This window comes from Coffea eugenioides, chromosome 7, assembly GCF_003713205.1.
Source record: "Coffea eugenioides isolate CCC68of chromosome 7, Ceug_1.0, whole genome shotgun sequence".
In the NCBI taxonomy this organism is placed as follows: Eukaryota; Viridiplantae; Streptophyta; class Magnoliopsida; order Gentianales; family Rubiaceae; genus Coffea; species Coffea eugenioides.
Window position 1 is genome coordinate 16,614,886 of NC_040041.1, and position 17,987 is coordinate 16,632,872.

At 37.1% G+C, this 17,987-nt stretch overlaps 1 pseudogene; it reads left to right on the forward strand.

Moving 5' to 3' along the window:
• Window positions 1–9,299: 9,299 nt before the first annotated feature.
• LOC113778834 lies at window positions 9,300–16,614 on the forward strand (annotated as a pseudogene).
• Window positions 16,615–17,987: the final 1,373 nt, after the last annotated feature.

Genomic DNA, 17,987 nt, shown 5'->3' on the forward strand with positions numbered 1-17,987 from the left:
GCGTATAAGGAAGAAGAGCTATACTGGAGCCAAAAATCAAGAAGTAGGTAGCTCAAAGAGGAGGACAAAAATATAGGTTTTTTCATCTAAGTGTCATGGCAAAAAGGAAGAGGAACAAGATCAGCATGCTACAAAAGACAAATGGGGAATGGTGTAGGAGTGAACAGGAAATTGAAGATGAATTATGTAAGCACTATAAGGAGCTTTTCACCTCTACTGATCCTAAAGAATTTGATGATGTGCTGCAAGGAATACCTCGCATTATTTCCACTCTGATGAATGCACAGTTGATTAAACCAGTGGACGAAATGGAGATCAAACAAGCCATTTTCTCAATGTTTCCTAACAAAGCTCCTGGAATTAATGGTATGTCCCCTTTGTTTTTCCAAACATACTGGAATATTATTAAAGTTGAGATTGTAAATGCCATTACCAGCTTTTTTCATACTGGTAATCTTCTTAAATCTATCAATGAGACCATCATCTCCCTAATCCCAAAGGTTGATAATCCTGTGATGCTGATTAATTTCAGACCTATTAGCTTATGTACAGTGTTGTATAAAACCATTTCGAAGATTTTGGCTAATAGACTGAAAAAAGTTCTTAAGCACTGCATTAGCCCCTCTCAATCTACTTTTGTTCCAGGGAGACAAATTCTAGACAATGTTATCATTGCACATGAAATTTTGCATTTCCTGAAAAGTAGGAGAACTGGTAAAGTAGGCTTCATGACCCTTAAGCTTGATATGTCTAAAGTTTATGATAGAGTGGAGTGGAAATTTCTAGGAAGAATTATGATGCGCATGGGTTTATGTCCTTGTTCAATGGATCATGGCTTGCATTTCCACAGTTTCTTATTCTTTTAACCTGAATGGACAAAAGGTGGGATTTATAAAGCCTTCCAGAGGAATCTGACAAGGAGATCCCTTATCTCCATACTTGTTCATTATTTGTACTGAAGGGCTTTCTAATTTACTCAAGAAAGCTGTGGAAGGAAAGCAATTAACTGGCATCAAAATTTGCAAAGACAGCCCCATGGTCTCTTATTTGTTTTTTGCAGATGACTCCCTCTTATGCTGCAAAGCAAGTAAACAGGAAGTTCAGAAGATAAAGGAGATCATTCAGCAATATGGCCAAGCCACTGGACAAGTAGTTAATTTTGATAAATCTATCATGTTTTTTACTAGAAATACTCCCAACCTGTTAAGAGAGGAGATAAGTGAGGTGTTGGACAACATGAGAGAGGCTCACAGTGAAAAATATCTAGGCCTACCTATGACCATAGGGAGAGCCAAGAATCAGGCTTTTGGGTATCTGAAAAAGTAAAATTAATAGCAAACTACGAGGTTGGAAGCAGAAGATGCTTAGTCAAGTGGGTAAAGAGGTTCTGATCAAATCAGTCATCATGGCCATGCCTATATACATCATGTCTTGCTTTAAACTTCCTAAAGGGTTGTGTCAGGGCATTAGTGCTAGGATTGCAAGATTCTGGTGGAGGAGTGGGGAAACAGAAAATAAAGTGCACTGGGTAAGATGGAGTAAGCTTTTTCAGATGTAAAAGGGAAAGGGGGTTTGGGCTTTAGAGATCTGGAAGCTTTCAACTTAGCTTTGTTTACCAAACAAATTTGGAGAGTTGTTACCAATCCAAATTTGTTAGTAAGCAAAGTACATGAAACAGGAAGACTGGTTTCGACAACAGCCTCCTAACATAGCATCTTGGTGCTGGAAAAGCATGCACAAAAGGGGAGAACTACTTCAACAGAATCTATGGAAGAGAGTGGGAGATGGAAGGGCAGTGAAGACTTGGCAAGATAGGTGGATACCTGGTTCGGTCAATGGAAGAGCATCAACTGCAAGACCAGCAGGCTGCCAGCGAGAGTATGTCCATGAATTAATAGAGGGAGGAAAGTGGAAGACAAATGACTTGCAGTGTTGGTTTAATGTAAATGATGTGGAAAACATAACTAGCATCCCCTTAGCTTATATGGAAGAAAAGATAGACTGTTCTGGACTCATAGTAAATCTGGGGTATACACAGTGAAGACAGGATATGCTATTGCAAAGGGGGAAGAAGACACCAGGAATCGAATGTTAGCACTTGGCTCAGAAACTAGCTGGGAAGTCAGGAAACATACGGTGTGGAAAAAATTGCGGAGCTTAAACATTAAGATGAAGTTGAAACACTTCTTATGGAGGTGCCTACAAAATGGATTGCCTGCTAATGAAGCACTCCATAGGAGAATTGGGAAGGGAAGCAACCTATGCAAGTGTTGTGGGGAGGATACTGAAACCATAGAGCACATTTTCTTCTTTTGTCCAAAAGCTCAAGTGGTATGGAAGTTAGCTCCAGTGAGGTGGGAGGGGATAACTGAGCTGCAATGCAACATGTGGAGATGGTGGGATGCTGTGATGCAATCAGTTAGGGAGGCGCAAGGAATAGACAGAATCAAGCTCACGGTGAACATATTATGGCAAATCTTGAAAGCTAGAAACAAGATGACATTCTAGACTGAGAACGTGGATGCAAAACTAATAGTAGACAAAGCTCGGCAGGAATGGATCGAATATGAAGCTGCGAATGAAACGAACACATGAATAGATACATCAACAGAAGTGGAAACACAGATGCAACAGAGATAGGAGCCATCGAAGGAGGGAGTAATTAAAACCAACACAGATGCAGCAATCTCAGCTAAAATGGTAAGGACAGGCCTGGGAATTATTGCTAGGAACTGGCGTGGAGAGTTCGTGAAAGCTAAAGGAATCACTGCGAGGAGGAAAGGGGAAGCAGCCACAGAGGAAACGTTAGCTATAAGAGGAGCACTGGAAATGGCTAAAGTTGCAGGATGGATTAACATAGAGGTCCAATCTAACTGCAAAAATATTGTGAGCCTAATTAACACAGGCAATGTTCAGGATTGTAGATTACAAACAATCCTGGAAGACATTGAGGACCTACAGAAGAGCTTTGAATGTTGCCTTTTCTCTTTTGTTCCCAGAACTGCTAATGGTTGCAGCCATGCGATGGCTCAATTTGCAGTCAAGTTACTTAGGAATAGTGAATGGAAAGGTTCATTCCCAACATGGCTATCAGATTTAGCTAGAAAAGATATGAGGGTAGTTACTCCTTTTTGTAATTAGCTCTTGTACTATCAAGTGTTAATATCTATAAAAATGTTATCTTTTGTCAAAAAAAAAATTCCTCAAAATTTCATCATACAAACATTAAACACATAGCAATGAAGATCACAAAAGCGCCTAGAAATTCATCATGAATATCCAAAAATTTCAAAACAAATAAATTGACGAGTATGCAAACACCTAGAAGAAGTATATGACTCCAAAAGCAAAAATTTAATGAGATTTGCATTTTAAGTGACCATTTCATAAATAGCACATCAGGACAAGTTTCCATAATCAAAGCAGAGTATTGGACAACTTAATCTAGCACATTATGAAGTTAGTTCAAGAATAATGGAATCAATCGTGGCAAGCGTCAATCTACAGAAAGGTAAACTTACACATTAAACAGTTTACACTATCCAGTTTTACCCTGTGCAATTGAATGGTTTAGAACCAGGGAAATTAAGAATCATTGATAATATGAGATCAGAAATAAAGGTCCAAGAAGAGAAAGCATTGATGTGTCCTCTACCACATTTACACTACTTCCACTGCACCACTGGAGCACAAGAAATGAACGTAAAAGCTCACAGCCAAACCCAGCCATAGAAAAGTAAGCACTTTATTAAGCAATGTGGTATGACAAGTTCACAATGACGGAAGATTACACATAAAAAGTAGTTATTAATATAGGAAAAGAACAGAGAATGCTGAAAAAGTCAAGGTGTCACTTTGCAACAAAAAGCTCAAAGAAATTACAGCTATGACATTCAACTTTTGAATACACACTGGGTTTTCATGTATAAAACACAAAAATGGAAGAGTATATCAACCAACAAATTGATTTTAGGGATAATTTCATATGCCTCCCCTGAGGTTTCTGACAGTCTCACTCTCCTCCCTTGTAGTTTCAAAAATATCACAAACCTCTCCTGTCAGAATTTAGGTCCCATTCCTTACATCATTATGGCCAAAAAGACTTAAATACCTTCACAAGTCAGCTAATATTTCGTGATTATCAGGACAAATACATTCCAACTCACGTAATTATTTTTTTCTACGCTATATCTAATCTCTCTTTTATATGTATATATAATCAAATAACTAATACCTAATATGATGTACATTTTTTTAACACCTAACCATTCCAAATTTATGCGTACCATTACATTACTTTTTATAGATATACAGAGTCAAATAACTAACATCTAACATAATGTCTATATTGGTAAACTGATTGTACCTCATAGATCACCCCGTGTAAGGTGTTTATAGGCAAATTAGTATTAGTCATATAGATAAAATTACATACCCACTGTAGCTTGTAAGGAGATGCACAAGTGGGTCAAAGCACCAATAACCATTCCAAATGTATACATACCATTGCACTATGCATATTGCTGCGATGACTAATTGCAATATGCATGTGTCAAATAACTGCATGTTCAACAATTTCTATGCATCGTACTTGATCAATAACACGGTGTACATTATTTTAATCAGATTGTATATTCACTAAGTATTTAAATACATACTACTTATTGAAGTAAACTATCTCTCTACTAAATATTTAATGCACTCTCATAAGCACTAATGATTGATTTAGTATGCAATTGGGACAAATAACCATCTAGTAAAAGCTTTTGATATAATATTATTGATGAACAACATATTGTATCTGAAATTATCCCTTTTTTCTAATTTATTTTTGATTTTTATTAGTTTTTATTATTTCACTAATATAACTTGTACACTTATCTCAGGGGCATTTATGGAAACAAAATTTCCTCTCTTTCTTGAAAACACTTTTTTATGTTCACTTTTGACATCATGGACTTATTTTGTTACAAAATCCTAAATTTCAAGGGAGGTTTGTGATATTTTTGAAACTACAGGGGAGGAGAGTGAGACTATCAGAAACCTCAGGGGAGGTTTCTGAAATTATCCCTTGATTTTATTCACATTCCTGCTTCCTCGTTACCATAAGTGTCAAAATTTATGCTTACTAGCACCAATAAAGTACGTTTAAGTTGCTCATTTTTGCCCAATGAAGGATTTTGAGGACAACACAATACTTGTGATGTTAAACAAGAGAAATAATACTTAGCCAGGTATCCACGGATCAGATTGCGCCACGGATCCATTTGATCTTAGTTAAACATAGAGGTGTAAAAATGGGTAACTTGGGCGGGTTTGGGTTGGATAAAATGGGTAATCGGTATAAGTGAGTCAACTCATTTATACCCATTTAATTAGATGGGTATAAATGGGTAAGTCAAAAAATGAATTGGGTAACCCAATTACCCATTTATAACCCATTTATTTTAATTTTTTGTAAACTCATTTAAATTCATTTTTGCAAACTAAGTTATCAATTTATACCACTTTTTGTACCCATCATTAGTTTTAAATATTTACTTATAATGTTCAATAAACTTAATTACCAATTTTTTTTCATTTATACTCTATGTCACAAAATTACCTATTATTTAATAATTGAATAATAAGAATATAAAATTTGAACTAAGTACTATAAAAATTAATATAAAAACTTAATCCAAAAATTTTGAACCCCTAACATTTTTTTCATATATAAATTTAAAATTTCATTTTATAAAGATAAGAAAATAGGCTAAAATTTATCATAAATTGGTAATGCTAAAAAATGAGCAAGTTAACAAACTAAGAGAAAATAAAATAATAAGATAAAACCAACAAATAATAATAATAATGAAACAAAAGTAGTTAACATCATGACAAAATGAAAAATTTGAAAAAAAAAAGGTGGGGGAAAAGAAGAGACATGGGCGGGTAGGAAAAATTTAATTAAGTGAGTTGATTTGCCACCTCTAGTTAAACACAAGGAAGGACTTAAAGCTCTCATTGAGATCAAATTTCTTGACTTGCATTCTTATCCCGATTTCCTGATAGTTTCATAAACGGGTGCATAAGTATTTGTTTGATCTGGTAACGGTTCAATCTCCTTAGAGTTTTCATTTACCTTTTTGGATTCGTCCGTTCCCTGTATGTAGAATAGGAATTATTGTGTGGACAGACAAAAAAGACAAACTATGTAACATGTTAGAATTGTGACAATTGACGGGTTGCAATCTGCAACAATGTCACCACTATCTGTTCGGATGGGTAGAGTTGAAAAATCTACAAGCTTATCTGTAATTTATTCATATATACTCCTGATAAGGCCAGTCGCAAGAATTATCAGTTTTCCTGTATGAGAACAGTCTATAAAATTTTGAAAAAATGGAAAAAAAAAACTTACGGCACGTTTTTGGATCTTTTTCAATGTACGATCACAATGGAATGTGGCACAATAAAATATCCCATAACTGGCAAGGTCTTGGAATTGAGTCACGAGACTACTTACCAAATTTGTGAATTGAATTGAAGTGGTGTGAATTATACTATAATAAGTAGCGGTTCAAATTGTACGGCATCAAACTTCAAGATAATCTTTTTTATTTTTGTGGAAAAGATTTGCAACCATATCATCGAAATCAGTTGAATGTCAATTCCAGTGAACGTATGGCTAGAACATTTGCCCATCTTGCTGAATAAATATCTGCAAAAGCACTAGAGAATGTGTGATACGAACTGCATTCTATCTCACAAGCAACTTGTAATACGCAGATCCAAGGGCCTAGAAGTTTGTATCAAAATTTGAAGCGGAAGACCTCAATCCGTTAATCACATGGTCAACAAATCTCGGTACGTTAGTAGACGTCACAATCGAACGCGTTCTTCAATTGATAAGTCGCGAACACTCAAAGAAATTTGTCTAAGATGTTCAAAGAGCTTTCGTCGAAAGCCAAGAGAGAACTCTCGTTATTATTTTTATAAATTCTGATTCTTACTAAAAAATGTCATCGTTAGGCTATTAATAGCCGTACAAGACACAAGACTAAATAATGACTTTCCCAAACCAAATAGGACACCCTAATTCGGCTATAATTAGCAAATTACGATAGCCAAATAAAACTATTATTGGAAAGACTAACTAATTAACGAATTTAATAACTAGCTAATCATGAAACTAATTTAATCAACTCGACTTCAATCATGAATTTCAATTGACTCGACCGAAGCTTCCTTGACTTGGAAGAGATGAACAACCCTCAAATCTTTATATTCAAGACCTTTAATGATATTCGGAACATTAACTTGGTCATGGACAGCAAGCACCAACCCTTGAAGTGCATCACAAAGTTGCTTGGCTCATGCCCGTGTAACCGGTTCCAAAGGCACTCAAACCCTCTCGACTTGCATAGCTGGCTACTCACCTTGATCTCCATCAATGTGGCTGTACCTGGTACGAAGAGTGATATTTGACACCCTTTACCTTAGGGAGTGTATATAGGAAAATTCCATACTAAGCCACGCACAATTAGCGATAGAAATAAATTAAAAGATAGTTCAGCTACTTGATTTTAGTGATTCCTATATTCGCGTTTATCTACTTAGAAATGCTGTAATTTCCAATCAACTTCTTGCAAGTGAACTCGATACGTAATAAATTTTTTATTCACAACCGTTAGATTATCACCACGGTTCAAAGTCACAATCGCGACTCGAACCGTTCCACGCCGGTCTCAACATATCATTCGTGGTATGTGAGACGCAAATTCTGAAGCATTTAATATTCTAAAAATTATGAATAATATAAAAAATATGTTAACAAAAATAATAAAAAATTAGCAAAAGAAACAAAATAATATAAACAAAATATGCTAAACTCGGGATGACTTGGAACGATTCGGCGTGACTCGATCGTTTCTACTTCGCAATCGAGTTCTTGGTGACTCGTCCGAATTCTCAACGACCCATGTATCTTGAAGTCATCTCGTCCCAGTATCGGAACAGGCTGCTCCGTTCCAGTGATTTGAACCATGATTATTGTTATTCTTGATTTTGATGATCACAAAAGCACTTTGAAATGTTTATCTAATTCTCTTCAAATATAAGTGTTTTGCTTTTTAGAGAATTAGATACAAAGGTATCAAGGAAAGAAAATCAACCAAAAGAAGAAGCAAAAACAGGGCACTCATGTCGGACGTCCGAAGGAAGCTGTCGGACGTCCGAAAGGATGAAGAACATCAAGAAGGAAATTCTATCGGACGCCCGTGAGGAAGCATCGGACGTCCGGATGGATCGGACGCACTCCTCGGACGCACATCGATCGCATCGGACGTCCTAAAAATTCCACGAAACTTTGTAACTCTCTGGACGACGTTCGGACACAGAAGCTCGGACGATAAAATCACATCGGACGTCCGAACAACAACTTGACTATTTTTCAGACGATGGGATCGGATGATGACTAATCTTTCGGACGTCCGACAGCCCCAACGGCTAGCTGACTCTTCATCTGCCTTCTATCCGTTGGAAGCATTAATGAAGCCCATTCTTGGTTACCTTTAAATACAAACGATTCTGAATCAGTGGGGGACTTTTGCACACTTTGTTTACAAGATCTCAAGAGATATTTTAGTTAGAAAATAGTCTCCAAAGCTAGATTTGTTCTCCAAGTGGTGTGAATTTCTTGTGAGCATTTCTCTTGTGGTTGAAAGTTTCATTAGTGTAGTTTTGTTGAGGGTTATCTGAGTGATTGTAAAACTTCTTAGTTTGACTAAGTGAGGCTTAGGGCAAGGAGGAAGTGCTCCCTCCATTGTACATCTAGTTGATCATCTTTCATCAAAGAGAAGTTGCTCAACCTAGTGATTGGTCTTCAAGTTTGAGGAAAGCTTGGTAGACAATCGGTTTGATATTCTATCATATTCTTTTTGTTTAATAAAATTCTCATTGCTTATCTATACTTGTTTTTCTAATCAACATTGCTCTCTTCTTCTAATCTACTTGGTTGATTATTACTAGAAAAGAAGGTAAATTTTTATTAAAGAAAAATTGCATAAATTTGACTAAGATTTTAATCAACATAATTCACCCCTCCTCTTAGGTTGTCTTTTAGATTGTCTTTGGGCCTTACAATTATCACGCTTTACACATAGCTGTCCAATACTACTAGTAGACATAAATACCTGCACTGAGGCCTATCCTTAGATCAAAAAAACAAGCATTAGAATACCATTAAGCAAACTGAGAAAGATGATAAGCATTCATTGGCTATGGACAGCTCTAGCCTTGGCTGTTGTTTGGTTTTTTCTTCAAGATTTGTTCTTGATGAAGAAGAGAAAGAGATTTCCTCCAGGTCCAAAAGGGCTTCCTATTATAGGAAATCTGCATCTGTTAGGCAAGAATCCTCACCAAGATTTGGCAAAACTAGCCAAAAAGCATGGCCCTATAATGTACATGCGATTCGGTTATGTCCCAGCAATCATTGTCTCATCCCCTGAAGCAGCTGAAAAGTTTCTCAAGACTTACGATCAAGTTTTTTCTAGTAGGCCTTATCATGAAGCCTCTTGGTATATTTGTTATGAGCAGAGGAACTTGTCTTTCTGCCAATATGGACCGTATTGGCGAAACATGCGTAAGCTTTGCATGCTGCAGCTGTTCAGTAGCCACAAAATCAATTCATTTCTATTAGGGCTGGCCCAGGAACTAGACAAACTCAAGTTAGAACAAAGTAGGTGGTATAACCGACCATATAATAATTAGGCGGTAGACACCAACCATATAATAATTAGGCGGTAAAACTGACCATATAAAAGGGTTGCGGCAACCCAATAAAGACAAATAATAAAGCAAATAAAAGACACAGAAGATTTACGTGGTTCGGTCAAATTGACCTACGTCCACGGGCGAGGGAGGAGCAATATTTCTATTGTGAAAAAGAAATACAAAAGCCGTAGGAAAGTGGTTCCTAGGCCAAAAGACACTTACAAAAGAGTTTAGAAAATATTCCTAAATTCAAAACAAGAGAGCCTAAAATATTTGACTAAATGGGTTAGATGACTCAAGAAACTAATAGCCCATATAACTCTCTTGAGTCGTGCGAGTTGATTCCTTCAATAGGCTTCCTTATTTATAGGAAACCAGAGAAGGCTTTCCTCAAGCCTTTGCCGATGTGGGATGAAGGAAAACAAAAAATTATGCCACAAAGTCAGTCAACATTTGCGGCCGTTGAAATCAACAAATATCCACCTTGGTATAATTTGTAGTCTTACCATCGATAATAGCAAAACTGCTCCACCTTCTCCACATAAACCCCAATGGGCTTAAATCACCAACAACGAATACCAACCAAATCCAAGCACTGCTTGAACTTGTAAAGTGGAAGATGTTTGGTAAACATATCGGCTGGATTGTCCTTAGTATTGGTTTTCTGAATAAGGACTTTTCCCTCAGCAATGATATCCCGAATGAAGTGATACTTCAATCAATGTGTTTCGTCCTCTCATGATACATCTGATCTTTAGTCAAGTGTATGGCACTTTGACTATCACAGTGAATATCAGTAACACCTTGATATAGACTTAACTCGCTAAATAAACTCTTCAACCACAAGGCTTCTTTGATTGCCTCGGTCATAGCCATATATTCTGCTTCTGTAGTAGACAAAGCTACGACAGGTTGTAGAGTAGCTTTCCACCTAACATCACAACCGCCAATACAAAATACATAGTCTGAAAGTGATCTTCTCCTGTCAAGATCCCCAGCGTAGTCTGAGTCTACAAAACCAACCAAAGTGTTTTTATTTCTTCCAAACTCCAAACATACATTTGAAATACCTCGCAAGTATATGAGAATCCAATTCACAGCCTGCCAATGTGCTTTACCAGGGCAAGACATATATCTGCTAATAACACTGATTGCATGTGAGATATCTGGACGAGTACAAACCATTGCATACATGACACTGCCGACTGCACTGGAATAAGGAACCTGTGCCATATAATTTTTCTCTTTATCTGATTGTGGTGATTGAGCAGCAGATAGCCGAAAATGGCTAGCAAGAGGAGTAGATACTGGTTTAGCATCTTTCATGCCAAAACGCTCCAAAACTTTTTCAAGGTAATTTTTCTGGGTCAAGAACAATTTTCCTACTCCTCGATCTCGATTGATATCCATGCCAAGAATTTTCTTAACTGCTCCCAAATCTTTCATTTCAAATTCACTATTTCACTGCAGTTTCAAAGTGTGAATTTCTGACAAATTCTTGGCAGCAATGAGCATGTCATCAACATATAACAATAAGTAAATGAAAGAACCATCATTTAACTTTCGGAAGTAAACACAACTATCATACATGCTCCTTGAATAACCATGACCCAACATAAAGGAATCAAACCTCTTATACCATTGTCTTGGAGACTACTTCAATCCATATAAGGATTTCTTCAATAAGCAAACATGGTCTTCCTTACCTTCAATCTCAAAACCTTGGGGTTGTCTCATCTAAATTTGTTCTTCAAGTTCGCCATGTAAGAAAGCTGTCTTAACGTCGAGCTGTTCTAACTCCAAATTATACATGGCAACTAAAGCAAGCAAAACACGAATAGAGCTATGTTTAACAACAGGTGAAAACACATCATTAAAATCAACACCTTGTACCTGACTATAGCCCTTTGCAACCAATCGTGCTTTATATCTTGCATCTTCAACCCCTGGAATACCTTCCTTTTTCTTGAAGACCCATTTGCATCCAACAATTTTCTTAGCTGACGGCGGCTTTACAAGAACCCAAGTTTTATTACGATGAAGAGATTCAATTTCTTCATTCATCGCAATCAACCACTTTGCAGAGTCATCACAAGAAACTGCTTCTGAATAGGTGGAAGGCTCACCAACTGCATCAGTTTCTTCTGCAACAGACAAAGCATATGCAACTAAATTTGCATATCTTTGTGGTGGTCGAATGTCTCTCCTTGCTCTATCTCTGGCTATGGAATACTCTTCTTCTTCTGAACTATCTTCAACAGTAGATTCAAGTGTATCTACTGGCATTTGTTGAATAGAAGATTTGGTCTGAGAAGGACCAGAACTGCCAATATCAAGCTCCACCTGCTTCTGTGTACTATCAGTAGTACAAGGACTAGAAGACTCCTTCTTGGAAGATAACATAGACAATTCATCAAAAGTAACATCTCTACTGATCACAAATTTTGGAGATTTGGGATCAGGACACCATAATCTGTATCCTTTCACCCCAGAAGCATACCCAAGAAAAATGCACTTTTTAGCCCTAGGCTCCAATTTTTCATCATTCACGTGCATGTATGCTGGACACCCAAAAACTTTTAAATTGGAGTAATCAGCAGGAGTACCTGACCAAACTTCCTCAGGAGTTTTGAAATCAAGAGATGCAGAAGGAGAACGGTTGACAATATAACAGGCCATATTGATCGCCTCTGCCCAAAAGTCGTTTGTCAACCCTGCATTGGAGATCATACATCTTGCTCTCTCCAAAAGAGTTCTGTTCATACGTTCGGCCACACCATTTTGTTGAGGCGTCATCCTGACGGTGTGATGCCGAACAATTCCTTCATTCTTGCAGAATTCATTAAATTCACCTTCACAAAATTCCATGCCATTATCTGTCCTGACCGCTTAATATGTTTTCCTGTTTGTTTCTCAATCAAAACTTTCCATTGCTTGAAAGTTAGGAAAACATCATTTTTATGCTTAAGAAAATATACCCAAACTTTCCTTGAATAATCATCAATGAAAGTCAACATGTACCTGGCACCACCTTTAGAAGGAGCACGAGAAGGACCCCATAGATCTGAATGAATGTAATCGAGAGTACCTTTTGTCTTGTGAATTGCTGGTGAACTGAAACTGACTCTTTTCTGCTTCCCAAAAATACAATGTTCACAGAATTCCAATGGCCCGGTACTTTGTCCACAAAGAAGTCCTCTTTTGCTTAGTATGCCCTAAGCCTTTTTCGCTCATGTGCCCCAAACGCATATGCCATAATTTGGTGATGTCTATATCTGACAAAGATGATGTTGAAACAGCAGCAGCACCTGTAACAGTAGATCCCTGCAAAATATATAAAGTACCAGATCTGTGTGCCTTCATAACAACAAGAGCTCCTCGAGTGATTTTGAGAACTCCGTCTCCACCTGAATACCTGCACCCAATAGACTCAAGAGTGCCCAAAGAGATGAGATTTTTCTTCAAATCTGGAACATGTCTAACATCTGTGAGCGTCCTCACAATACCATCGTACATTTTAATCCGGATTGTGCCTTTGCCAACAACTTTACAAACAGCGTTGTTACCCATTAAGACAACTCCACCTTCAGTTGATTCATATGTTGAAAACCAGTCCCTATTGGGACACATATGATATGAACAACCCGAATCTAAAATCCACTCATTGTTAGACCTAAAATTATTTTTCGTTGCACAGAAAACAGTTCCATCATTCTCATCAGCTGCTATACTAGCTTCAGCGGATTCAGTATTTTTCTCAACAAATTTTCCTTTTTGCTTTTCTTTATTTTTCAATTTAAAGCAATCAGAGATAACATGGCCTTTCTTTTTACAATAGTTGCACACCACATTTTTATGTCTGGACTTGGATCTATTTCTATTTTCTGTGTTTCTTTTTTCAAATCTACCCCGAACAAACAAGCCATCAGCTTGACTCCCACTAGTTTCCACAGTAATGTCCCTATCTATCTGCTCTTTAGATTTTAATGCAAATTTAATTTCCCGATACGAAATTGTTTCCTTTCCATAAATCATAGTATCACGAAAATGCTTAAAAGATTGGGGAAGGGAACACAAAAGTAATAGGGCCTGATCTTCATCATCAATTTTTGAATCTATATTCTCCAAATCCATAATAATGGAATCAAATTTATCAAGATGGAAGAGTATAGATGTACCTTCAGACATCCGAAGCATATACAAACTCTGCTTCATATATAGCCGATTCTCGACTGTCTTCTTCATATATAAGACTTTCAATTTATCCCACATAGCCTTGGCTGAAGTCTCCATTGCTACCTCACGCAATACCTCATCGGAGAGATTTAAAATTATGCTGGATCTGGCCTTCTTATCCATATCGGCGAAATCCGCATCCTTTACATCTTCTGGTTTTTCTCAATTCCATGAATTGCCAAATCAACTCCGTCTTGAACAAGAATGGCCTCCATCTTGAGCTGCCACATTCCGAAGTTGACATTCCTGTCGAATTTTTCGACAACCGTCTTTGTTATCGTCATTGTTGCCACAAAATCTGTATCCTGAAGTTTGCCTCAAAAAACTGGTCAAACAAATATGCAAGTCTCGTGAGCGGACCCTACAGGGTGAGCGGGCCCCACGGGGTGAATGGATCCCACGGGATGAGCGGGTCCCACAGATAAACGGACCCCACAAGATGAGTGGGCCCCACAGGATGGACAGACCCCACCAGATGAACCTGTCTTGCAAAATATAACAACCAGCTCTGATACCAGTTTGTTAGGGCTAACCCAGGAAATAGACAAACTCAAGTTAGAACAAAGTAGGTGGTATAACCGATTATATAATGATTAGGCGGTAGACACCAGCCATATAATAATTAGGCGGTAAAATCGATCATATAAAAGGGTTGCGGCAACCCAATAAAGACAAATAATAAAGCAAATAAAAGACACGGAAGATTTACGTGGTTCGGTCAAATTGACCTACGTCCACGGGCGAGGGAGGAGCAATATTTCTACTATGAAAAAGAAATACAAAAGCCGTAGGAAAGTGGTTCCTAGGCCAAAAGGCACTTACAAAAAGAGTTTAGAAATATTCCTAAACTCAAAACAAGAGAGCCTAAAATATTTGACTAAATAGGCTAGATGACTCAAGAAACTAATAGCCCATATAACTCTCTTGAGTCGTGCGAGTTGATTCCTTCAATAGGCTTCCTTATTTATAGGAAACCAGAGAAGGCTTTCCTCAAGCCTTTGCCGATGTAGGATGAAGGAAAACAAAAAATTATGCCACAAAGTCAGTCAACATTTGCGGCCGTTGAAATCAACAATTTCTGCCAATGAGAAGAAAAGAGGCTGGCCCCCGCGTGAATGGTCCAGCGGCAGCGCCTCTCACCAGTGAACCTTGAGGTCACAAGTTCGAGTCTCCGCTCCACTGGATTCCTCCACGCACTTAACGTGTTCGGGCCAGGTTGGGGCGCCGGGCCCGGGCCGCAGGGGATTAGTCGGGCCCCGTAAGGATTGACCGGAACACCCCTGTGTCGACAAAAAAAAAAAAAAGAGAAGAGAAGAGGCTGGAACATTGGTTAAATCACTCAAACAGGCTGCCTCAGACGGTGTTGCTGTTGACCTTAGTGCTGCGATGTCATCCTTTGGTGCAAATATGAGTTGCTTGATGATATTTGGAAAGAAGTATATGGACAAGGATTTTGATGATAGGGGGTTTGGAGAGGTCATTCAAGAAGCATTGCGTGTTGCAGCGCTGCCAAACCTTGGTGATTATTTTCCCCTGCTTGGTGTGCTTGATCTTCAGGGACTTACTCGTCGATTTAAGGTTTTAGCTAAGGTGTTCGATAATTTTTTTTGATAAAATCATTGATGGACATCTTGAATCCAAGGAGCACAAGAGAACCAAGGACTTCGTGGACATCATGATGGGAATTATTCAATCTGGAACATCTGAATTCGATTTTTGATCGTCGTCATGTCAAAGCTATCCTGTTTGTAAGTTTGGTAGCTTTATATTCTTATTTGATGTTTCGTTGGTAAGTCTGAAGAAATGATTATTGTAGTGTTATTCTAATGCAAAGCAAATTGAGGGCAGTTACCAAGATCCAATTCTATTCATTCTCTTTCTTTTTCTTCCAATACTGCTGAGAAAGGGATTGTTCCAAATGCTATATCAAATAAATCAGTGCTTGTGATAAATGAAGCCAAATTTGGCACAATTCTTACTCTTTCATGTATCTAACTCAAAATACAGGATATGCTTCTAGCCTCAATGGACAGTTCTACGACAGCTGTTGAATGGGCCATGTCAGAACTCCTTAGGCATCCCGAGGCAATGCAGAAACTCCAGAAAGAATTGGAAGAAAAAGTTGGATTCGAGAGAATTGTGGAGGAATCAGATCTTGAAGGCCGAGAGCATTTGGACATGGTTGTAAAAGAATCCATGAGGCTTCATCCTGTGGGACCGCTAATGCTTCCCCACGAGTCAATGGAAGATTGCACAGTTGATGATTTCCACATTCAGAAAAAATCGCGGATCATCATAAACGTGTACGCAATCGGACGCGATCCAAATGTCTGGCCTGATCCTGAGACCTTCAACCCTGAAAGATTCAAAGATTGCAATATAGACCTTCGCGGCCAAGATTTTCGACTCACACCATTTGGCTCAGGCAGAAGAAGTTGCCCTGGTTTGCAGTTGGGGCTCCTCGTTGTTCATTTTGTGCTGGCACAGTTGGTGCATTACTTCAATTGGGAACTTGCAAATAACATTCCGCCAACAGATTTGGATATGTCTGAGGCTTTTAGTGTAGTAACCCCAAGAGCAAAGCATTTAAAGGTTGTGCCTTCTTACCGATTGCACAAATGAATAAAAATTGTGGACTCCAATTCCAATTCTGGAAGTGTAAAAGTAATGCTCCTTGAAGATTGTGTTGACTCTAGTGTCTTCTTGCACGTACCGCTTGTTGCTCTTTCCATTTGTTGATGATAAAAATATTTGCCAATTTGTGTTTTTTTTTTCCTAATCTACTTGTTTCCATCTCGATCTGAAGAAGCAGCTTCTTCCTTGAGCATTAGACATCCTTAAGCAGCTTCTTCCTTTTGTCGAATCACTTTTTGGTTCTGGGATGATATGCATTCACCGTTCAACACTTTAATTAGAATTATTGTATTTTAATGTGGCATGCACTAATTAAAAGAAATAAAACACCCCAATTGATTACATCTTAATAGTATTGGTAATTATTATTATTATTATTATTATTATTATTATTATTATTATTATTGTTGTTGTTGTTTTATTAAAAAGTATGAATGTTGGTATTAGGGAGTGTAAGTATAAGCACTTTTTATTTTAGTTTTTGTTATTCCTAAATTACCCTCATGTCTTTTTAATTAGAATTATTGTATTTTAATGTGGCACTAATTAAAAGAAATAAAATAGTCCAATTGATTACATCTTAATAGTATTAGTAATTATAATTAAAAATTGCTTATTGAAAGCGATAAAACTAGCCTTGGACTCCATCTCCAATTATTATATGTATCAAAATTTCCTAATTGAAACATGAAAAATTTCTCATTAGTCATTGGTTGAGATTGTAAAAAAAAAAAAATCAATTTCAAAAAATAGATATTCTCTAGAAAATGGAGAAACATACAAGGAGAAGAAAACCCTTATCATCTGTATATCTTTATACAAATATCACGAGTAAATTTTACAATTATGCATTTTTTACCAATATAAAGAATTTTCATATTGCACCCAATGGAATTTTAATATACAAAAAATGATGACAACTTTATAAATGAAATAGTAGTATTAAACTAGGAAAAAGAAATCCGAAATAGCACCATACAATCACTATTATCATTAATAGCAACCGATCAAAACAAAAAAAAAACTGAAAAAATTAAAAATTATTTATAAAATGACATAAAGTAAATAGCAATGAATTAAAAAGTTAGAATATAATTCAAATATTATCAAAGACAACATCAAAATCACTGATATCTAAGGGAAGACAAATATTATTGTTATCGACAATAATATAGTAATGCTTTGTTTGTATTAGTTTGAGCAAACAAAATCCATTCATCAAGCGAGAAGCCATCTCCAATGATAAAATAAGAATTATAATAAGAGTAAATTTAAGTTGAAGAGTGATAAAATGAAAATGATATCCAAATTGGTTTTCGTGATGTCCAAAATGCCCTTATGTGTGAGGATCCGAAAATTTT